At 40.4% G+C, this 25,027-nt stretch overlaps 1 protein-coding gene and 1 long non-coding RNA gene across 4 annotated transcripts in view; one reads left to right on the top strand and one right to left on the bottom strand.

Annotated features, from left to right (window-relative positions):
- Window positions 1-25,027, top strand: part of FNDC3B (fibronectin type III domain containing 3B) — a 370,196-nt gene that overhangs the window by 153,752 nt on the left and 191,417 nt on the right. The window lies entirely within an intron of this gene.
- Window positions 3,258-24,712, bottom strand: LOC116536487. Its single transcript, XR_004262665.1, has 3 exons — window positions 24,589-24,712; window positions 11,278-11,280; window positions 3,258-3,268 (listed from the first exon to the last, which is right to left on the bottom strand). It is a non-coding gene; the product is annotated as an uncharacterized LOC116536487 (long non-coding RNA).

Raw genomic sequence — 25,027 nt, 5'->3', positions numbered from 1 at the left:
CTCCTTTGCTTTATTAAAAAATTCAATCCATTTTGTCTTTAGGTAACACTACATGTCTTTCAGTCTTCTGAGATTTCATGTTTTCACTTATCCACGCATTGCTCATCTTACATAGCAGTTTCTATGCCTGGTCTATTATTACTCTTAACTAAGATAACCTGTTGAAGTATAATTGAATTCAACTCTATTATAAAATGATTAAACTGTAGGCGGGATGTGCTTTCTTCCTTTCTCACACAGCCTCCCTTCCGCTCTGGAAATGGAAGGCTTGACGTCCCATCATTTAACGGGTCTGATGACTTTCCAGTATTCCAATCAGTAATATTGAGACTAGGGCTTCTTGTTCCCTCCATCCTGAAGTTTTGGCATAATGATTTGCATTAATCTGACTAGCGAACTTTTTAATTCATTTTTACCCTATGCCAGGTACATGTAACCTCCTCAGCCCCAGAATTACTTTAGGAGGTGTAGGTGCTGTTACTTAAAATCCAAAGGAACGAAGGGAGGCATAAGTAAATAGAGATAAGTAATTTATAAAGTAAGTATCTGTGAAGTCAGTATGAGTATAAAATGACTATTAAGCAGTTTGCCCACAGCTGCTAAGAGCTATTGAGTGACAGGGCGCAGAGGCATCCGTTGACCTCAGAGCCCTGGCTTTTAATCTCTGCTCTGCTGCTGCCTGGACCTTTTACTCTTGTTCTTTCACTCAGCTCATACCAGTGAGCACTCACCATACCAGGCATGGTTCTGGGTGCTGAGAAGACAGAGGCAAACAGAAATGACAATGAAAAAAGAGTTAAACAAATAAACATATACCAGAGGAGGTGATGGCTATCAATAAAATACTAGGTAAGAGAGAGAGAAGGAATGCTTTCTGGCAAAACTTATAAAAATACGAGAAACTATTCTAGTCATTGGTTCTATTTAAACAGCCTAGAACAGTATGAAGAAAAGGTGGGAGTTGAGTAGGAAAAATAAATCAGCCTTAAAGACCAAAAACCCCTCAAATCCAGGACCTGTAAAGCTTCAAATCTTCATTGAAATGGTGCCAGAATGGTGTATCAGTCTGAAAACCAGAAAGGCTAATTGTTTATATATCCCACAGGGGACTGTGTGACCATCCAGGAGGGAAATGTCAAGGAGGTTAAGATTTACATGTTGGAAGCACCAGCATTCTAATTATTCCTGAGTTTCGACACCAGTCATTCAAGTAACAGTTGTAAGGAATTTTCTTTTGGAGTTTTCCTTTTCCCTTAGGTTCTCCCCTTTCTTTCAGGATGCAGGGAGCAAGAATCCCTAGGAAGATTGTAAAAACGTTTCATCAAGAAGTACTAAGGAGCAGAGATCTCTTCTTGTATCCCTTTTGATAATTCCCACAAATGAACTTTTGAAGATTCAGAAGCAAAGAGAAAAGACTCAAAATTCACACATTAAGAATGAGTATTGTGACCACTTTGGAAGTCACCGTCTCAAGTGCTGAAAAATTATCATCTATTAAAAGTTTTTTTTTTTTTTTTTTCTTTTTTGAGATGGAGTCTCACTCTGTCGCCCAGGTTGGAGTGCAAAGGCGCAGTCTTGGCTCACTGTGACCTCCTCCTGCCTCAGCCTCCCAAGTAGCTGGGATTGCAGGCACCTGCCACCATGCCTGGCTAATTTTTGTATTTTAAGTAGAGACGGGGTTTCACCGTATTGGCCAGGCTGGTCTCGAACTCCTGACCTCGTGATCCGCCCACCTCGGCCACCCAATGTGCTGCGATTACTGGCATGAGCCACACCACGCCCAGCCTAAAAGTATTTTTTAAAGACGGTAGATGAAAGCCATTGCTATTTGCCATTTAGAAGTTGTGTTTTCATCGAAGACTGTTGTCATAAACATTGATCTATTAATAGCACTGAGCCATCTCCATTCCATCATCCCTTTGGCTTGCTTCTGGCAAGTTGATAACTCCTTTCACATGACACACAGACTTTTCATTTATAAAAGGTTAGAAAAAGGATTTCCCATTTCTTACAGCTGGGTAGACTCAAAAAGCATCCTAACCCCTTTCTGGCCCCTCCTCTTCTTGTCGCTGCGCCCATTGATTGGCCTGATAGCCTGAAAATTGATTAGAGAGAAGTGATCTGTATAGACTTGGAAAACACCTAGTCCTGTGTGTGGCCTGAGCTCTGAAAAATTATATGTACTACAAACTAGAGCATTTCAGCTTTTTAAAACATGCGTTATTATGCCGGGGAAGCTGAAGACATTGAGTTCTTCTACAGAATGCATCTACCCTATTTTCAAGTTTTTAAGACTGAGATAGTTCTTTTACAGAGGTCCACATCCTTTCGAGGTTTGAAGGGAAATATTTTGATTTTAAACAACTTACAAACAAAACTTAATTCCTTGCTGTTTGCAATATGTCATGATACCTTGTATCTTTATTTAGAATGTGGTTATCGTAGGAAAATTTACTGTTGCCAGAAAACAGGCTGATGGATTCTGTAAATTTTGTATTGGTGATTTAGTTCGTTACAAAGAAAAATAATTTGTCTGATGTATTCACTGTTCTTTTTAATTATGAGGAAATTACAGTGCACTAATTTAATGTAGAATTTTTACTTTGTTTGCCACTCTCAAATTCAGTCCAGGAAGTGTATTGAATTTTCACCAAATGGCTGGCTCTGGGAGCTGTCACTGATTTAGGGGACCACACTTTCTATTTTGCTTGTAGGCTAAGATGTAAGAAGACGAGGTAATAAAAAGGAGAGTGAATATAATTGGCAAAAAGATGATTATGGCTCTTATAAGCACTTCAAGTGAGAGAGGTTAGAAGAGGAAGAGAGAAGTGAAAGCTTCAGTAAAGCTTTCAAAATTTGGGAAGCTTAAAGAATTTTTATCAATTAAGCATTCTTAGAAATCTGTACATCGCTCCCCTCCTCCGTCAGTAGAACAAAAGCTTTTCTCTGTTATGATGCTTTGCCTACTATAGTTTTTTAGTGTATGGAAATTAGAAAAATAAATAATTGGGTTTATCACTGTCATCTGTTTCTTTTTGAGGTCTAAATAAAATTTGAGATTACATCTGCTTTGCTTGTCACCCTCAAAACATTTTGTAAACAAAGAACTCCCAATTTGGGATTTGAGCATGTTCCTCTGAAAGCATCAGAAGTACTTGCTTTATTAGTTCAGTTGCAAATTTAAGGTTTATGGTAGGACACGTTCATGAGTGACTCCATAGAAGACCACCCCAGGACTCAGCGAGTACCCCTGCAGTCTGGAAAAAGCCTGGCAAACAATATGAACTTGAGCCGAGGGCGAAAACACACATGCCATTTCCCCAGATTCCTGGTTTCTAGTGCCTCTGCACTATGGTGTTTTTACTCTTATTTTAAAAATCCTATAACAGCATTTTTAAAAAATGAAGAAAATGGGAAGAAAAACATGGAAATTTTGAGTCCTCATTTAGAACCTCCCTATCTTCATTTTTGTCTTTTAACAGATGAGGTGGTAAAGAGAGACTGAAGTTGAGGATTTTTTTCATCTCAGCTTTTTTTCCCCCTACCTTGCTCTCCCTCATATATTCCTTGAACTATGTCATAGGTATTTCTTCATTACGAGCCCTTCACTGTGTGGCTTTTCAATGTCTAAAGTGGATTACGTGGTCCACAGTCAGTTCTGTGACTTGAGCTTCAAAAGTAAAATTGATGCCGGGCGCGGTGGCTCACGCCTGTAATCCCAGCACTGTGGGAGGCCGAGGCGGGTGGATCACAAGGTCAAGAGATCGAGACCATCCTGGTCAACAAGGTGAAACCCCGTCTCTACTAAAAATACAAAAAATTAGCCGGGCATGGTGGCGCGTGCCTGTAATCCCAGCTACTCGGGAGGCTGAGGCAGGAGAATTGCCTGAACCCAGGAGGCGGAGGTTGCAGTGAGCCGAGATCGCGCCATTGCACTCCAGCCTGGGTAACAAGAGCAAAACTCCATCTCAAAAAAAAACAAAAACAAACAAACAAAAAACAAAAGTAAAATTGCCATCAACAATGTGATTCAACTTTATGTTCTATAGTAGCTAAAAGCAAGGAACTATATTATATTGTTAGCAATCTTGGCTTCACTATACTTTAAGGTAGGTGATGATAATGCTCATTAGTTCATCTGAAAGAGTCCTTCCAGGATTTTGTAAGCTTTATTGCTGCTTATTACCTTGCCCATAAGAAGTCCTTCATGGACTGTATTTGCTCCAGATGTACGAGACAAGTTTATGGCAATAAGTGGAAACACCAGATTGACTTCTTTTCCCCATATCCTAGTTGAAAGGGACGGCTGTGTGAATGTTAGATTCTCCAAAAGTGTTTGTAGAACCTCATTAAAAAAAAATCAACTGTATTGTACCTTTTCTTTAAAAAAAAAAAAAAAAAAAAAAAAAAGGATCTTCAAATCTTTATTAAAAATACTAAATGGACAGCTGGGCCTGCTGGCTCATGCCTGTAATCCCAGCACTTTGGAGGCCGAGGCGGGTGGATCACCTGAGGTTGGGAGTTCGAGACCAGCCTGACCAACATGGAGAAACCCTATCTCTACTAAAAATATAAAAACTTAGCCGGGCGTGATGGCACATGCTACTTGGGAGGCTGAGGCAGGAGAATTGCTTGAACCCGGGAGGCGGAGGTTGCAGTGAGCCAAGATCGCGCCATTTCACTCCAGCCTGGGGGACAAGAGTGAAACTCTGTCTCAAAAAATAAAAAAAAAGTGGAAATGTGTGAAGCCAAAACATCACTTGACCTCTTCTCATTCATTGGGTAATAATAATGTGTAAAATAATTGCTTTATTTACATCGTTATTGACCATGGCTGAACTTCATGCCAGTAGGGATGTTGTGATCCTGTTCATCTCTGTGCCACTTGGTGGGATGCCTGGCACTTGGCCAGTTGGTAAATACTGGAGGAATGATTAATACGTGAATCGTGGATCAGTTCTCAGGAATATGATAATAGAAACAACGATGATATTTTGTAAAAATTGAAGATATCAGTTACTTCTACACCTTTCTTTCTTTTCTTTTCTTTTTTTGAGACGGAGTTTCGCTTTTGTTGCCCAGGCTGGAGTACAGTGGCGCGATGATCTCTGCTCACTGCAACCTCCGCCTCCCGGGTTCAAGCGATTCTCCTGCCTCAGCCTCCTAAGTAGCTGAGATTATAGGCATGCACCACCACGCCTAGCTAATTTTGCATTTTTAGTAGAGATGGAGTTTATCCATGTTGGTCAGGTTGGTCTCAAACTCCCAACCTCAGGTGATCCGCCCACGTTGGTCTCCCAAAGTGCTAGGATTACAGGCATGAGCCACCGCACCCGGCCTTACTTCTACAACTTCTAAGCCAACTTCAATGAAGTGTAGCCTAAAAACATACTGCAGATGTGTTTGAGTAACCTCTTTATTTATATTGCCTTTTTTGAGACGGGATTCTCACTTTGTTGCCCAGACTAAAGTGAAGTTGCACCATCTCAGCTTATGAGGTGTTTCTCCCACCTCATCCTCCCGAGTAGCTGGGACTATACGTGTGTGCTAGTACACTCAGCTAATTTTTGTAATTTTCTAGAGAGAAGATTTTGCCGTGTTGCCTAGTCTGGTCTCAAACGGCTGAACTCAAGCGATGTGCCCACCTTGGCCTCCCAAAGTTCTGAGATTATAGGTATGAGCCACGGCTCGGCCTGTATTGTTGCTAACTGAAATTGAACCCTAGGAATATACATTGAGGTATAATTAAAATTCCATTTCTATTTTTAAGCAAAGTGTTATAGACATTACTGTTACCAAAGTTTCCCCTTGCCTTTTCATATTTAGAGTAGTGAAACTGAAGTTTAATGGAAAAGTTTCAGGCCTGTGAACTATACACTGAGCACACACCCAGCACATGTCACATGACCTTCCAGTCTTTGTTTTGGTTTCTGTACGTTCAGTGCCCTGCCCTCTCCTTAAAGTGTGAAACTCTCAATCGGACATCTTCCTGCACGGCTCCCCGGGTATCTTATATTCCTTGCAATATTTTAGACTGTGTGTACTATTTTGTACTCAATCATGTAATTTTATTTTGTTCACTGTGGTTTTACCCTGGCTTGGATGTTTTCCTCACTATGGGAAGAAGAACCCTAAGAATGAATTATCTCACTGGGAAGGGAAGCATTTAAAATTTATTTAATGTATTTTTATAACTGGGGAACTCTAAGTATTTTTCTTAGCCTTAATTGCTCCCAAGAAATGAACTTGCCTAAACTTAGTAAATTTTTGTCATAATAATAGGATATTGACAAGTGTTTTTAATTTATAAAAATAGAAGTTGCTTTCTACTAGGGTGCTATTGTAGGAGGAAAATTTGTAAAAATGTTCAGTCATAGTATTGTCATGTTAATTGTATTTTCAAGATGTGCTAAAAATGATTTCCCACTTAGTGCAAATTAGCGAGAGGCCACTTTATCCCACCTCCAGCCCACTGCTGGCATCCTCTCTGCAATATGCTTCCCAGGTAATTACCTGCTTTCCATTCAAAATTTTCTATAACAAGGCACTCTTACCTCCACAGGTGATCACCATGGCAACGAGGTAGTCTGTTCTATTTTTGGAGTATGAAAGTAGTGCCTTCTTAAATCTAATATAAAAATGAGAGTTCCAGGAAACCAGGGCTTTAAACAAATTTGATTTACGTGAATTTTTTTTTTTTTTTTTTTTTAAATCACACTTTGGGAGGCTGAGGCAGAAAGATCACTTGAGCCCAGGAGGTTTACACCAGCCTGGGCAACATGGTGTGAGACTCTGTCTATACAAAAAGTATAAAAATTAGCCAGGCATGGTGGCGTACACCTCTGGTCCCTGTCACTCAAGAGGATTGCCCGAGCCTGGGAGGTCAAGGCTGCAGTGAGCTATGATTGAGCCACTGCACAACAGCCTGGGTCATTCAGAGTCAGTCATGTTTTTAATATATATTTCAGACTAGGATCTGTCAGGGAGCTAGTTTAATTGTGATCTTTTATTATTTTAAAAAACCAGCAAGAGCGGAAATTCAATTCTGTTTTTTTTTTTTTTTTTTTTTTGAGATAGAGTCTTGCTCTGTTGCCAGGCTGGAGTGTGGTAGTGTGATCTCGGCTTACTGCAATCTCCGCCTCTCGGGTTTAAGTGATTCCCCTGCCTCAGCCTCCCGAGTAGCTGGGTCTACAGGCGCACAGCACCCCACCCGGCTGATTTTTTGTATTTTAGTAGAGACCAGGTTTCACCATGTGGGCCAGGATGGTCTCGATCTCTTGATCTCATGATCCGCCCACCTCGGCCTCCCAAAGTGCTGGGATTACAGGCTTGAGCCACTGCACCCAGCCTAGGAATTGGAATAATAATCCAGGCGGCCTGCTTTCAGATCCTCCACTCTAATCCATGTCTCTATCTTGCTGGAGCCTTGCTAGAATGCTTCCTCCCTTGGGAGTTCAGCAGACTAGGAGCACCTGACCCTTTATAGGTGCTTTATACGATGGTAGCCCTATGCAAATATGACTGGTAGGGGTTGGGAATGGAATGAAGGGTGATGAGCATGATGCTTTGGGAGTGGTAGCAAGTTAGAAGCACCTTGGAATTCAGACAGCAGCGCGTCCTGTCACCGATGTTTAAAATTATACAGTTTGAAATATAATGTTTTTAATAAAGGTTGCAGATGGCTCAACAGCTATGGGAGTTGTCAGAAGGTGAGGTAGAAATGCTTTTAGTGTTCTTCCAAATGGTAGGAATCTGGCCGCAGTGTCTATTTCACACAGCATTTGGGTCATGAGACTGTCTTCATTCTGCAGTCAATTTTCAAATTTTGCCCTTGTAAATATTAAAAGGCTTAAAAGCTAATTAAACCATAATGGTTAAGTTTATTTTATTGTGACACCTTGTAGGGAGGGGTTTATGATTAAGTATTCAAAAATTTGCCTTGGTTTGCTGACCAATTGTGTCTTTTGTTCAATGATAAAATATTTTAAAAAGAACTTGAAATTATCTTCATGTATAATCTTATTTCACTTCTGCCATCATATAACTTTATAAGTAGATATGATCGTAGAATATAGCCAACCCTTCTTATGTTCCAGATGAAGAGACTAAGGCTCAGAGAAGCCATGTAATTTGCCTAGGGTTGCACAGCACACAGCTAATGATGAATAGAGCCTGGGTTTTTTGCCCCATCACGCTGAGTTTTTGCGCACGTGCTCATGATTTTTAATTCGTGTTAACATATTGGCATATATTCAAAGAAGTGGAAGTGTCCTTGAATAACGTAACACGTATTAAACATTTGCTTCGTGCTGGGCAAATTTTACTCTTTGAAGTACCACGAGAACTGATAGTCTTGTCATTATCATTAATTTCATTCTCCTCCTCCTCATTCTCCATTCCGGAGACAGGAGGGCCTGAATTGCTCAGAGGTTAAGCAGATTCTTGAGTGGGGGATCTGGGGTTCAGATTCATTGCTGTTGTTTTTAAGAGGGGAGATCTCACTCTGTCACCCAGGCTGGAGTGCAGTGGTGTGATGATGGCTTACTGCAGCCTCAACCTCCTGGGCTCAAGCAGTCCTCCAGCTCTAGCCTCCTGAGTAGCTGGGACTACAGGTGCCTGCCACCATGCCTGGCTAATATTTAAGTTTTTTGTAGAGATGGGTGTCTCACTGTGTTGCCTGGGATGGTCTTGAACTACTGGGCTCAAGTGATTCTCTCCCCTTGGCCTCCCAAAGTGCTGAGATTACATGCTTTAGCCACCATGCCTAGCCTCGAATTCTTGTGTCAGGTACCGTGTATTTTGCAGCAGCGAAAATGAGGTTTTGACTCTCCTACCAACCCTTGCTCAATTGACTATAAAGAATATAGAAGTAAGCTCTGGGCTTAGCGGGACAGGTGCAGTGTCTGGTGGTGTATGTCATGGCCCTGAAATGCGGTCGGGGTGGTGCTTTATGTGGCATATATGTTAGCAGGCCTACCATTTCTCTTAACGTAGCAATCTGACTCTCAGTTTCACAGGATAGGAAACTCAATTTTTTTTTTTTTCTTTTTTTTTTTTTGAGACGGAGTCTCGCTCTTGTTACCCAGGCTGGAGTGCAATGGCGCAATCTCGGCTCACCGCAACCTCCGCCTCCTGGGTTCAGGCAATTCTCCTGCCTCAGCCTCCTGAGTAGCTGGGATTACAGGCACGTGCCACCATGCCCAGCTAATTTTTTTTGTAGTTTTAGTAGAGACGGGGTTTCACCATGTTGGACCAGGATGGTGTCGATCTCTTGACCTCGTGATCCACCCGCCTCGGCCTCCCAAAGTGCTGGGATTACAGACTTGAGCCACCGCGCCCGGCCCAGGAAACTCAATTTTAAATTTATATGGGAAGATGGAAGAAGGGTTGGTTGGACAAGGCTTTGGAAAACTAATTCATGTTAACCAAATACACAGAAGACAGTTTTATGAGTACTGTACTAATACTAATTCAGTAATTTACCTTTTTGTTGTGGTTCACTCACATATGTTTATTCTATATGTCTTATTTTATAATATGTTGACTGTTAGGATCTCTAATTACAGGGCCTGAATTTTTTTTTTTTTAATCTCGTCTTGTTGAAGATTCCTGGATGAAGAGCCTGTAGCCTCCAGTAGACTGACTGGTAAAAAGGCTTTACTTGCAGAAGCTCTCAGTTGACTGTAACAAATGCAGTTTATTTTATTCTGGAAATAACAAAAGCAACCAGTTTGAGTTTTTGTCAAAACTCAAACTCAGTTATATGAAAGAATTTATTATCTGTAGAGTTTTAGTATCAAGAATGCAGCTAATTTGCAAATTAGTGATTGTCTTAAATGTCTGCTTATGAGTGTTTCTTAATTGCATATTTTTGTTCTTTTATCCTGTCTCTCCAAATCTGTCATGTTGTGTGACTGTGTTCAGTATTCCTCCCCTCCCCTCCCCTCCCCTCCCCTCCCCCCCTTCCTTCCTTCCTCCCTTCCTTCCTTCCATCCATCCATCCATCCATCCATCCACCCATCCATCATTTTTTCAAGATATTTGGGTTGCTAGTCTCAAGTATAATAAGGGATATTGCAAAATATTCAGATGCATTAGATGGACCATATGACACAAATTTTAGTAGACCAGTTATTTTGAATGACTTTTTGTTTTGACTCGTAGCTCCTAATTTGTGGTTGATTTGTAATCTTATGCTTGGGGTTAAGGGGCCTGCTCTGCGTGCCCTACAGCATTTTGATGGCTGCCTGGCGGCACCTCTGCCATCCTCGCCACTGCTGGACTTTGTCTAGGACGTGGGAAGCCTGGGTCTGTCTGGATTTGCCTGGCCTGATGTCCTTTCTCCTCCTTTTGCCTGTACTCCATGTTGGAAGGGAAGATGTTTTTGATGTCTAGAAATGTGCCCTTGTGAGGAAACTATGCCACAGACTACACTAGTTCCCCAAAAGGAAGACCCACAATGCTTTTCAAAAATAGCATCCTCTTTCTAATAAATAAAGTATTCACACTGAAGGGTGAATGGAGAAAAGGAGTAAGATTTTGGATGAATAAGAGTTGTGGGTGAGCAGGCCAAATGTTAAAAATTGTCTTATTGGTTATACTGTTGTAGAGCAGTGTTGATGGATGCATTTGTTCAGTCAGGAGCCCTTATGGTGGTTCTGTTGTTTGATACTGTAATAGATATTTTGAGAGCTACAAACATGTAAGTGTGTGATTCTTGTCTTTTATGACCTTACCTGTCAAGCGAAATGACACAGAGAGAGGTGTGATAATATACAAGTCTGAGTGAGACTATCTGTCACTATTATAGATAATGGTCACATGTAACAGTCCTGTGGTTCTTCTGGAATAGTCATTCATTGGGCAGGATGAGACTGAGAAGCTTCTACCATGAAAGCATAGCATGTGTAGAAAACATCTGTTTTTATCAGTTATGCTTAATTTTAGCTGTAATGGAACTGACCAGGGTCTTAAGTACTCCAAAATTGAATAGCTCATGCAATCCTTGATTGCAGTTATAAGTATTTTTTTCCCAGTAAACATGCAATGTCTGCTGTAAATTTTGGAAAGTGGTATTCAAACAAATTCTGAACTTCTTTCTTTTTACATGTGGAACGCTTAGGAGCCCCTGTAATATGTGAGCAAATAGTTATATAAAAATTTGACTTCAAGAGCACATTATCATTTTCTTTCTTAGATGTTTTTAACGAATTGGAAATTGTGTGTTTGTATGTTTTGGTTATTTGCCATTTAAATGGAATTTAAAATCCTTCATACACCCTTCAGAGTTTTTGTTTTCTTTATCTGGATTCAACCTTACTGCTTCTATAGAGTTGCATTTTCTCATCAAAAGTATATATGGTACTGCCAAATGGGTTGGTGGAAATACTCTATTGAAAAGAATATAACTATGACGTAGATCATATGCCTAGCTTCACATTAAGGAAAGGGTATTGAATATTTGAAGAACTTGACATTATGTTTATAAATATCTACTCATCTAATCTAGTACTAAAGAGTCATATAAGTACTTAATTTCATAGGTGAATCACAAGTGGCATTGAAAATGTATTTTTCATGTTACCTGGGGCCTATAGATTTAATGAGTTTAAGTTATTCCTTTGGCCTCAGCTCTGGTGCGTAACCTAATTCTAACACCGTGGTGAATGGTTACTGTGACTACCCTGTTGCCAAGAAACCTGTTATGTTATCAAGTTGCCTTGGTGAAGTAATGGCTTCCTAGGACTCCTTTGCACTGCTGGGAGGCTGTTAATCAGAGCTATGGAGGACCTTACACAATCAGTTTCCCAGGTTATAGCTAGTTTTTCTTTAGGAAGAGAAATAAACCTTAGTCTGTAAAAACTGAAGCAAAACAAAGTCTAAATTATCTTAAATTAAACCAAGACCTTTAGTTACTAAGAAAAAAAATTGTGATCCCGAGATACAAACCTATTTTTACTAGTATTTTTACTAGTTACAAGGGTCTGTGTATCGAATGGTAGAACCCCCACTCCCCACCCCTCTTAACTTAGCATTCCGTTTTTGTTTGCTTAGAGTGATTCTTGGCCAGGCATTTACAAGGTACAGAAGAGTATTTGAACTGAGATCCCGAGGGAAAACACTGTGTGAAATCATTTTAGTCATTTGATATCAATTGCTCTTGCTATGAAACGATTCAACATTTTATTTTAAACAAATGGTACACTATGTAGCATTTTAAAATAGGCACCACACTTGGTACTCGGTCAAGAATTCTGTTCAAGGCAGGAACCTGGCTTTCACAAGCTTTGCGCCACGACAAAAGGTTTCACGTTCTTAAAGCTCCACAATACACGTTAAGAATCTGAGAAGTTTTATTGAGAGGTGGAATGCAGAAGGGGCCATTCCCATTTGTCACCATTCTCCTTTATAGCAGCACAGGTTAAGTCACAAGCCACCCTGAGGAATAGGATGAACCATTCAGTTACACAAGAGAGGGCACAGTTAAGAACCTCGGCTTTGGAATTCCAATCAGGCTGACTGGACCCAATTTTGGGTCTGCTGCCTCAAACCTGGTGACCTTAAATCAGTTACGTCATGACCCTAATCCTCAATTTCCTCAACAGTAAATGAGAGATAGCGCTTTTGATTTCTAAGAGTTGTGTGGATTAAATTAGATTATATGAAATGTTTAGCATAATTTCTGACACTTCATGTGAGCCTTTGTAAATGTACAATGTTAGTTATTATGGAGGAAATTTTTGGTCAGCTGTGAGTTGTTTCTTTAAACCTGAAAGATTTAGGTACTTGTCATTTGACAAAGCCACCCACGCTAATGCTTTTAGTTGCTGGGAAGGTTTTTTTCAGATTTTTAAATTTAACTTTAATTGTAAAAAAAATTTTTTTAGACACAGTGTCTTGCTCTGTTGCCCAGGATGGAATTCAATGGTGTAATCATTGTTCATTGCAGCTTCTAACTTATAGGTTGGAGTGGTCTTCCCGCCTCAGCCTCTCAAGTACCTGAGACTACAGGTGTCTACCACCACGCTTAGCTAATTTTCTTTTTTGTAGGGATGGGGTCTTGCTCTGTTGCCTAGGCTGATCTCAGACCCTTGGCCTCAAGGATCGTTCTGCCCTGTCCTACCCAAGAACTGATATTAAGAGTCTTCTGACCTTTAATTTTTTTAAATTTATTTCCATATGTCTTTTTCCTTGAGTTTAGAGTTGGGCATTCTAAGTTTTAGCCCTAATTCTTGGTCTTTCTCAGACATCAGTTTTCTCATCTGTAAAATGGCAGTGGGAGTTGGCTGACATTTCAGGTCACATTCATGATCTGAGCTCTGGGAGAGCTTGGTGAAAGATTCCCTTCAGATTCCACCCTGAACAGGAAAGGAAAGATCTAGTGGTTAAGGACAGCCCTCAAAGTCTTGTAATGTCAGGATGAGCCACACAAATGATAGTACCTCACATTTCTCTTTTTCTCATCCTAAGAAGGCAGCTGGAGCTCTCAGAATAAGTGACTGAATGAATGGACAGTCTGCGTGTGGGTTAAATATATGCTTTTAGTTATTACTTTCCTCTTTTTTAAAGAAAAATTCTTGGCTGGGTGCATTGGCTCATGCCTGTAATCCCAGCACTTTGGAAGGCTGAGGTGGGCAGCTAATGAGGTTAGGAGTTCGAGACCAGCCTGGGCAACATAGCGAAACCCCGTCTCCACTAAAAATACAAAAATTAGCTGGGCATGGTGGTGTGCGCCTGAAGTCCCAGCTGCTCGGGAGGCTGAGGCAGGAGAATCACGTGGACCCTGGAGGTGGAGGTTGCAGTGAGCCCAGATGGCACCACGGTACTCCAGCCTGGGTGGCAGAGCAAGACTCTCTCAAAATAAAATAAAAAAGAAAGAATAGTTATTTAAAATGTTGGAAACAGCCTCAAAACTGTAGAATTGTTACAAATACAGTGCAAAATACTCGACAGCACTTCTTAGCTAACCCCAGCTTGTTTTAGAGACGTAACTTGAGTAGTATAGAAAACAAACAGCTGGAGAGTAAATTGGTCTCTTGATGCCCATCAGCCCTGGATATTTGTTGTATTTCCTTACAAGCAAGGATGTCCATCTGCATAACTACAGTACGGTCGTCAACATTAGGACACTCACAGTGACGTCTCCATTTCTGCTGTTAAATCCTCAGACGCCATTTAAGTTTCCGCGGTGAGCCCCATAAAATCCTTTACAGCAGAAGGATTCAGTTCAGAATCCTGTGTGAGCTTTGGTTGGTGTGTCTTTTTAATTCCTTTATCGATATTTTCCAGAATTCTGTGACCGTGATACTTATGACAATTACAGGCCAGCTGTTTTGTAGAATGGCCTTCTATTTGAATTTTGTTGATATATCCTCATGATTAGATCCAGGTTTATTCGTCTTCAGCAGGAACATCACAGAAGTGATGCTGTGCTCTCGCTGCATTCTTTCAGGTGGTCACAATTTTGATACGCCTCATTGCTGGTGATGATGTCTTTGATCATTGAGTAAGGTGGAATCTACCAGTCTTCTCCATTGTAGAAGTCCTTATTTCTCATTGTAGTAAATATTTTGTAAGGTGGTAGCTCACAGTGATATAAATATTCCTTTCTCATCAAATTGTTGATTTATTCATTATTCGTAATAGTATGACTCATGGTTTGTTATCGTTCAATGGGTTATAATCCATTACTATTATTATGTATTTTGATGCTCAAATAAAATTCCTTTAAACCATCTTATGTGTCCTTTTAACATGTTCTTTTCATTCTTTCATTGCTTCTTTTGTTGTTCAAAGAGATGTTCCACATTCATCTTTCACTTTTGTTGCCCCAGTCCTGAATGAACCATTTCCCTGAGAAATCCTGGCTGCTTTTAGTAGAGAATGGTATTTAGAAGCCAAGATCTAGGGGGTACATGTGCTTGTTAGTATTGCTGTTGTGCCTCTGCAAAACTCTTAGTGGAGAGAGCTGGAGAATACTTGGATGCATATATGTGTATATTGGGACACTCACATAGGTAATACACGTGCATAAAAACACATTTATTTCTACATCTTACTATGAAGGTTGATATCAGGGAGTTTACACTGATACCTCCAATTCTGATCCAATACTCAGGGGTTTGTTCTAATTCTTTCTATATTTGTAAAGCTTCTATCATTTCTATGACAGAAATCTGACACGTGTCTACCTCCTCTCAGTGCATCTCTCCCTCACAGCGAAGGCTCTGATACCTGATGTCAGATTGCCGCCATGGGTAATGTCTTCACCCTGTTTTCCGCATTCCATGACAGGCCACCCTTTCATGTGGATACTCCATGTTGGGTTGCTCCGACATCTAGACATCTTCCTTATCCCACTCCTGACTCCCCATGTCAAGCTGACCCTCTAAACCTAGGAATCTACCTTGGAGGGAGGGAATAGGAACAGTAAGAAGAAGAAGAGCTCTTTTCTATTTCCTTGATAAGGTCTCATTCTGTCACCCAAGCTGGAGTGCAGTGGAGTGATCATGGCTCTCTGTAGCCTTGGACTCTTGGACTCCTGGGCTCGACGTGATTCTCTTGCCTCAGCCTCCCGACGAGCTAGAACTGCAGGTACGCACCACCGTGCCTGGGTGATACTTAAATTTTTTTGTAGATACAGGTTCTCATTTTGTTGCCCAGGCTGATCTTAAATTCCTGGACTCAAGTAATCCTTCCGCCTCAGCCTTCCAAAGTGCTGGGATTATAGGTGTGAGCCACCATGCTTGGTCCATTTTCATTTTTAATATTCCAAGTGAAGCTGTTTGGAATATTTTATTTTTGAAAACACTATTGTACTTATTAAGGAAAATGTTACGTATACAGTTAAATACCTTCTTAATGTCATCAACAGATTCTTGGAAACTACTATTTTAAGCAAAATGATGCGTAAGGAAACTAATTTTACCATAGGCTAATGGATATAAATAGAATTAAGTTCCTGTGGCATATTTTAGGCCACAGAAACATCACCAAACTTCTAAACAAAGACCCAAAATACTTCTAATGTAAACATGGAAATGAATGTCAGCTATACATACATTTAAGAAAGATTGATCAAAACAAGGAAGATAATTACCCAGTCAGTGAATGACAGCTGTCATGGTGGTAGTGGGTTAAATTAAAGAATAAATGTTTACAAAGGGAATTGTAAGGAGCACCTCCTTCCACCACACAGTTTACAAACAAGCAATAAATATGGTGGACACTCTGAGCGCTTTTGTGCTTCATGCAGTTGTATGGTCACCATATACCTTACACACTTCTATTTTATAATACTTTGTATTCATTCATTCATTCATTCTCTAACCCAATGTTCCAGTTCAGTGTTGCAGGGGGCCAGAGCCTATCCTGGTAGTATAAGGAACAAGGTGGAACCCACCCTGGATAGGATGTCATTCCATCACAGGGCACGCTGACGCACATACCCACACTCATTCAGACTGGACATTTTAGACATACCAGTGCACCTAATGTGCACATCTTTCAGATGTGGGAGGAAACTGGAGTACCTGAAGAAAACCCATACAGACATGGGGAGAAGAGAATGGGGAGAGTCCACACAGAGGCCTTGGCCAGGAATCGGTTTTTTTCCCTCTTATCAGTGTTACCATGAAATGACATTGAATGAAATGTTATTCAAAGACCTGCTGTATACAGAAGGTCCCCAGTCGTTTGACTTGTGATTTTTTGATGTTATAATCGTGCAAATGTGATACACATTTGGTAAAAACCATTTGAGTAAACCATACAAACCATTCTGTTCTTCACTTTCAGTACAGTATTCTATAAATTACACAAGTTTTTCAATACTTGATTATAAAACAGTGTGTGTTAGAGTCTTTTACCCAGCTGTAGGCTAATGTAAGCGTTCTGCGTGTGTTTAAGCTAGACTAGGCTAAGCTATGATGTTTGGCAGGTTAGGTGTATTAAATGCACTTTTGACCAGATATTTTCAACTTAGGCTGTGTTTATCAGAATGTAACCCTCTCATAAGTGGAGGTGCATCTGTAATGGCTCTTGTCACGTGATCTGTAGCTTAAACTAATGAACGCAGTGGTATATGCCCTCAGTTAAGTGGCCTAGCTTGAAAAATTAAACTAAACCTGAAAACTAGGTAAAAATGGATCTCGTTGTTTGGGAAGGGAGAGAATTTGAACTGGTTTCTCAAAAGGGTGCCCAGCACTCAAGTACCTTTCTTTAATCCTTAACAAAAGGGCTATTTTTGTGGCAGTTGTCAGCATCTCTGCCATCTGCATATGTGGGCAGAAAGCTGGAGTTCGAATAGCACTCGTTATTGAAAACCAACTTCTTCATGGATTTATTGGAACAGTGGTTCCGAATTTTTATACTTCCTGTCTTCCTCCTGTTTGGATACTTGGCCAGCCATGTTCTCAGAGCTTCCTGCTCCAGCCAGCCTCTCTAATGGCTGCTACGGTGAAGCTCTGTTAGCACTTCCGTCGGAAACCTACCAGGGTGGCTACGTGCTGCAGGGTGCCCCTCTTGAGAATGCTGCAGCCCCAGCAGGCTAGCTCAGGGTGGAGTTTCTCCACCCTGCTTCTGGCTGCTCTCCAGACCCTGGAGTGTCTGTGAGATTTTTTCTTTTTCTCCTTTAACAACAGACAAACAAACAATAACAGTACTACTTGGACATATGAGGGACATGGGATGTGTGTGCATGCGTGCAGCGGACTGGGCTGTTTAGTCGGGTCCCCAGCAGTGTTCTTCTGCCACTGGGATTTTTGGGTCAGTGTGATCTTATGAAAAGTGGTAGCAGTACTATAAGTTAGGTCTGTATCTCTAGAGGATTTCCCTATTAGGGGCCTTTTATTTCCCTGTGGTTGTCTAAGCAAGACAATGGGAATCTCCCGCTGGGTATTATTAACTATCTTTCTAGACCATCCTTTGCACAAAATGCTTACTTAATGAGAGTCAAGTCAACCTTAGCAATTTCTCAAGCTTCAGACTGTGGCATGTTACAGGATGGCAGCTGTTTAATAGATATCAGAATAGCCTTCGTGTTTTCATGGTAGGGTTGCCACATTTAGGAAATACGTATACAGGATGCCCAATTAAAGTTGAATTTTAGATTTACAGCCATTTTTTAATGTAAATATGTCCCTTGCAGTACTTGGGATATGCTGTTATGAAAAAGTATTTGCTGTGTTTTTGAAATTCAACTTTATCTGGGTGTGCTCTTTTATCTGGCAGCTCGACTCCATGCATTTTTGCACGATGTAGTAACTTGGATGCATGTTGTACTTAGAATATTATGTATATATGATTAGTTCCTAAAAAGCGACTGGCTTCACAAATAAAGCCTTGAGTGCATGAAATTTTGAGCTCCTTAAAAGGCAACTGCAGTTGAGCTGGCAAATCACATAGGCCAGATTTCCAGACTGAGTTAAGTCGGCCATCATAGGCAAGAACTTGAAGTTACATCATCTAGAATCTCCCGATGGTCTTTTTTTCTCCATCTCTTTAGTTTGTAAGTTAAAAATTTGGGCCAAGCATTCCCTTCAAAAAACAAAGCATCTTTCCTTTATTCATTGAAGAAAAGATAGAAATCTTTAGTCTTAAACAATATAGACTGGTGTATATGAGGTTGTATTTGTGCATATAGAAAGAAAACGGAAGAGTTTTATAAAGCCTTCTGCCTCGCTTTGTCTTTTGTTTGGCCAGTATTTCCTTTGGCATATTCTGCAAGAAGACCAGAGAACCACACATGATAGTAGTAAAGATCTCCCCCCGCCAAACCCCTGTTAGATACTCTCTTTCATATCCTTTGACACATTTGATTCAACTAACACCCCCCTGTAAGGACAAGTGGTTATTCCTAATTTTGTAAGTTAGAAATTCTGCCAACTGGGCTGGGTGTGGTAGCTCACGCCTGTAATCCCAGCACTTTGGGAGGCTGAGGCAGGTGGATCATCTGAGGTCAGGAGTTGAAGACCAGCCTGGCTAACATGGTGAAACCCCGTCTCTACTAAACATACAAAAAAATAAAAAATTAACCGGGCGTAGTGGCGGGTGCCTATAATCCCAGCTACTCGGGAGGCTGAGGCAGAAGAATCGCTTGAACCCAAGAGGTAGAGGTTACAGTGAGCTGAGATTGCACCACTGTGCTCCAGCCTGGGAGACAGAGGGAAACTCTGTTTAAAAAAAAAGAAAAGAATTTTTCCAAACTAAACAGTTTATTGGTCACTTTCCCAAAGGATAAAAGATTTGTCTTTTTATAAAGCCTTAAAAATGATCTCATTAACTGTCTGTGATTGAATGAGTGGATTCCTTTGTAGGCCCTTCTGTTCTCAGGAATGCCATTCCACCTTCCCCGTGTCTCTGGTCTGTGACCCCTGGAAGAGATTACTTGAAAGCACATTCATAATTTTGTTTCACATTCATGATTTAGGTTGAAGAGAATTAGGAATTATTATTTGAGCCTTTTTAATAGTTTGCTGCAGGGTTTGGGAAGCTTTTTCTATAAAGGGCAACATGGTAAATAACGTGCTTTGCAGACATACAGTCTCTGATGCATACTCTTTTACAACCCTTTAAAAATGCGACAACCATTTTTTGCTTGTGAGCTATACCAAAGTCAGCTGTGGGCTGGCAGTAGTTTTCCTGAGTGTTTGTCCTTAGAAATATATTACATGGAGAGTTTTGTGGGTTCTGAAATTTACCCATTATTTTCGATACACGTAGAAGCGGGAATGAATACTTAGCAATAAAAATATGTGACAAGCTGTGGGTACCCTCATATCCTGGAGGACGCTCTCTGTCTCCGTGCCCCTACTTCCCCTGTGGCAGTTACTCATATGTTTAAAAGGAGAATTTTGTGATTTCTTGTTAAGTTTTTGGAGTTTGTGTTTATGCTAAACAAAATGTCATTCTGATGAATTTCTTTTGACAGTTATGTGGAAGCAAGTGGTCATATAGCAAATTCATGCCCAAAGGCAGGAGAAAGTGAGACATGGCATTGGCTTGTCTTCTCTTTGCATTTATTTATTATGACATGGAGTATTTGGTGAAATTTTCATATAAGAGAATATCCTAACCAGTTTATCTATCTTTCTGAACCGTCGATTCTTAAGAAACTGCATAAGCATTTTATTTGGAAACCTGATGGGGAGAGATGTTACATTCACGTAGAAATGTAACTCAACAGGAAGTTTGCCCTTTGCTCTGCTTTATCTTTTTGCTGATTTTCTTTGAAAGATTATGCCTGGTGTTCCTCCAGATCACAGTGGTAACAACTAGCAGGCTCCCAAAAGCACCTAAGGAGAGAGACGGCCCCTGAGAATCCATCATACATTTCATACCTTTCCAGCTGCTGTTCTTAGTGATGGGGGCAAAGCCATTCAGGCACTCTGTGTCTTTTATTATACATGGAAATTGGGGCATTTCCCATCACATTTTCCCTCTTAAACTTTTACAAATCATTTTTGGGTTCAAATGCAATTGTGAATAGACAGACATAGCTTCTAGGAAAGCCGTTGGGACCCACTGAATTGTGACTGTCAGACAAAGGCATTTTGTTTAGAAGGCTTGTCCCAAAGTGGTGCTGGAGTCGGAAAGATGGGCCGCCAGCGTCTCGTTCTTTCTGCTGTGAACTAATAGGAAAGCTGATGTTTGCTGAGTGGATGTCTGTACTCACTGTCCAAACAGATCTGTGTTTGCCAACTGTGAACATATTGCTGCCTCTGTGAGGCACTCCATCATGCCTTGAATGGATCCTCTTGTGTTCAGAATTTTCTGACTCAAAGAGAGGGAGAGAGAAATATTTCTTTCAGACTTCAGCATTCACTGTAGCATCCATAGTCCCATCAGACCTTTAGAAACCGAGCATGCACCGGAGATGCTGCTTAAGGAGAGTGAGAAAAGGGCAGAGAAAAAGGAATAAAGTAAGAGACAGCCCCATTGAAATGCCTTTATTCCGACCACTTGTGGCCAAGTTTTCTTAAATAAACCAGGCTGTCTTGGCAAATAGAATTGTGAGAATATTCTTGATTTCTCCTGAGCAAAATAAAACTCTTGAGTTTCCAACTCATGGTCCATTTCTGTGCATTTATATACGTGTACAGACAAAAGTAAAAGCATATAATACATTCATAATGTGTTACTGAGTGGGTGATGGAGTTTTATTTCATCTGGATCCCTTAAGAAAAGGCTAATTGATACATAAGAAGAGGTTGTGATTACTTTATAAACTGTCTCTTAATTTTAGAGTTACAAACTTACTAAATATGAAAGGGTGAAAATGAAGTGGAATTTTTTTGTGGTCACTTTGTATAAGTTGACAATAATAGTACTTTCTGGCAAAGTCTAGTATTGGCTGTGTGAATTGAGGACAGAGCTCATGAAAAAGATTTGGCATTCCTTGCAATTACCCATTGTTTTGTGTGTTAAGTTTCAGAAACCTTGGTTGAGTGGGTGGAAAAACAACATTGCTGATATTGAAACTCAGTGAGCACATGGCATGCACAGGATACTTATCTATATTGGCCTGAGTTGCTTACTGAGTACATGTTGAACACTTACAAGCTTCGTTCGGTATTGTGGAGGAAATGGAGAGAAAGGGAAGGACAGAATACTTTTATGAGTGGAAAGGTAGTACATTTCTTTCTTTCTTTCTTTTTTTTTTTTTTTTTTTTTTTGAGATGGAGTATCGCTCTTGTTACCCAGGATGGAGCGCAACGGCACAATCTCGGCTGACCGCCACTTCTGCCTCCTGGGTTCAGGCAGTTCTCCTGCCTCACCCTCCCGAGTAGCTGGGACTACAGGCGTGCGCCACCATGCCCAGCTAATTTTTGTATTTTTAGTAGAGACGAGGTTTCACCATGTTGACCAGGATGGTCTCGATCTCTTGACCTTGTGATCCATCTGCCTCCGCCCCCCAAAGTGCTGGTATTATAGGCGTGAGCCACCGCGCCTGACCTGGAAAGGTAGATTTCTATGTATCAGTAAACTGTTGCCTGGCCTTAGTCAATGAGAATTCAATGTTGATTTAGTTACCTGGAGTAAAGGACTTTTTTGGCATAAGCCATAAAAGCTTAAAACCAGAATTACCCTCGCCACCACCAGGCTACAGTATTTACCATTTGGTTGTCTGGATATCACTTCTTATCCAGGACAAACTACTCATAGAAAAATCTAGTTCTATAAACTTATTGGTTAAAACGGAAATATAACAGGAATAGTAGGGACAGTTGGGATAGGAGATGGAATGGCAGCTGTGGTTGCCATTGATGTGATAGTCATGATTTCAGCTAGCCCAGCTGGGAAGCTAACCATGTGCCAGGCACTCTTCTAAGTATTTTATATATGGCAACCAACGTCTTCCTCAGACAGTCCCATGAAATTGATATTATTGCTTTCATCGTCTTATAGATGAGGGAACCAAGGCACAGAGAAAGGTTTATTAGCATGCCTAGGATTTTGCAACTAGTAACTTGTCAAGTGTGGAATTGAATTTAGAGGAGGTTGGCCCCGTATCTGCCACAACTACTACAGCACTGCGGCTGGCCGGGGAAGAAACCTGCATTCTCTTTGTAGACTTTTCCATTTATCTTTCCTTTATGTCTTGGAGTATGTGTGTCCTATCATATGGTTTTGGACAAGTGTTTGAAGGCCATCAAAATCCAAGTACTAGGAGGCTAAGATCAGAAAGATAATGCATTCTATAGGTAAAGGAATTTGCTCCTCTTTGTATTTATTACAGAAAGAAGTTCCACATTTAATTAATTCCTGCTTATTATTATTATAAATTGGTTGAATTACATTGTGATCTAGTAGCTAGGGCTGTGTAGCACATTTTGTTCAGAACTTAACTGAGAGCTTGGATTTAAACTTAAAGTCAACCATTATGAGGTATCTTAGTATAAAATGAGGATATTTATATGGACTTACATAAAAATATTCAATCATATATTTCTTTACGATGGTGGAATGAGAGGGGATATGTGTATATGTAAAGCTTGGAAGCAACATTTTTACCACTGGAGGGTCATAATACTATTGACTAGAGTAAGTAGCTTTTCTGTAGGGCTGTAGGGCTGGGTGAAATTGGCCATTTAAGATTATTTTTATAGGAGTTAAGTTTATTGCAGCTCATTAGTGCTATGTTTAAAAGTTACTGGTTATCTGAAATGTTGCCCTGAGTGGAAAGGGGGTCATATGGTTCCATTACTAGAGAATTAGGACCTAAAATAGTTTTGCATGAATAATGTAAATCTGTAACTTATTTCTTGGGAGCCTATCTAAAAAAAAGTTTACTTGAAAGGCCAGGCACGAAGGCTCATGCCTGTAATCCCAGCACTTTGGGAGGCCAAGGTGGGTGAATCACTTGAGCCCAGGAGTTTAGACCAGGTTGGCCAACATGGCAAAACTCCATCTCTACTTGAAAATACAAAAATTAGCTGGGCATGGTGGCGGGTGTCTGTAATCCCAGCTACTCGGGAGGCTGAGGTAGGAGAATTGCTTGAATCCAGGAGGCGGAGGTTGCCAGGAGCCGAGATTGCACCACTGCACTCCAGCCTGGGCAACAAGAGGGAAACTCCGTCTGGGGGGGAAAAAAAAGGAAGGAAGGAAAAACAGAAGTTATACTACTCTGGAGACTATCTTTTGAAAAGTGAGTTATAAAAATAAAAATAGATTACATTTGATAGTGATGTTTTTTGTAGTTTGTATAAACACTGGCTGAATTCTTAATGTTTGCACATGCTATTGAACACATGAAACCTGTCAAGATGGTTTAGTATATTGGGTTTGCTCAAAAACTAAAATTTATTCAAGTTTCTTCTTTTGAGAGAGAGATTATGACAAAGGAATAGCTTGGTTTTTGCTCCACGAATCTTTCTTTTGGCCTTTTTTGCCTTTGCTTTGCTCATTTTATATGTCTTGGACCTATCTTTTCTTTCTTTCTTTCTTTCTTTTTTTTTTTTTTTTTTTGCTTATTTTGAACCTGTTTTTGAGGGGCTCCCATACTGCAAAACCTTTGTAAGAGCTCATCATAAAAGAGGCAGCTTCACACCCGGAGAATTCCTAGTCCCAACTTTCTGAATGACACCTAAGATCACTACCTTCATTTTTTTATCTTCTAGTCAGTAATTTTCAGCAGTCTTTTCTGCTTGGTTTAGGTTTAGTCTGTAAAAGGCAAGCAGGATATTAATTTGCATGAAAACCTGGAGAAATTAGAAAACGTTTGTTGGGTATTACTTTTGCCTGATACCTACTCAAAAATAGAAATAGAAATACTTTATCATATTATTAGCACTTTCTCTGCAATCATTAATAGTAAAAATACAATGGGTATCAAATGAATAACACAGTTTACAAGGGAAAAAAGTGACCAAAGCATCCCATGGATCAGATTTGACTACGTGCTGCTTTTGTGAACTTGTGCTTTAGTGTTTTTGTTCGGGAAGTTTTGATAGGTTAGACTTCTCCAGATATATTGAAACATTAATAAATAATTGAGTAAATAGGCCGAGGTTTTATTGAGGTTTTTATGGGCTCAAGAGGGAGGATGTGTATGCTGATTGGTCCATGGGAGCCCATAGGCGGGGCTACATCTGATTGGCCAAAAGGCATCAAGGAAGTTCTCACTCGCAGTAGCAGTGGCTCGGTAACCCCAGCACTTTGGGAGGCCCAGGTGGGTGGATCTCTTGAGATGAGGAGTTCGAGACCAGTCTGACCAACATGGTGAAAGCCCATCTCTACTAAAAATACAAAATTAGCTGGGCACGGTGGCACACACCTGTAATGTCAGCTACTTGGGAGGCTGAGGCAGGAGAATCACTTGAATCTGGGAGAAGGAGGTTGCAGTGAGCCTAGATTGCGCCATTGCGCTCCAACCTGGGCAACAAGAGCAAAACTCCATCTCTAAAAATAAATACATAAAAATGAAACAATAATTTATTAAATAGATAATTTAGTAAACTTAAAGGGTTGAAATGTAGCTTAATAAAACCTTAGCCTTAACAATGCTTTCCCCAGTCACTAGTGGAAA

Source organism: Sapajus apella, unplaced genomic scaffold (assembly GCF_009761245.1).
Source record: "Sapajus apella isolate SASKATOON/1434 unplaced genomic scaffold, GSC_monkey_1.0 scaffold101, whole genome shotgun sequence".
Taxonomy (NCBI): domain Eukaryota; kingdom Metazoa; phylum Chordata; class Mammalia; order Primates; family Cebidae; genus Sapajus; species Sapajus apella.
This window is presented reverse-complemented; position numbering and strand designations above follow the sequence as displayed.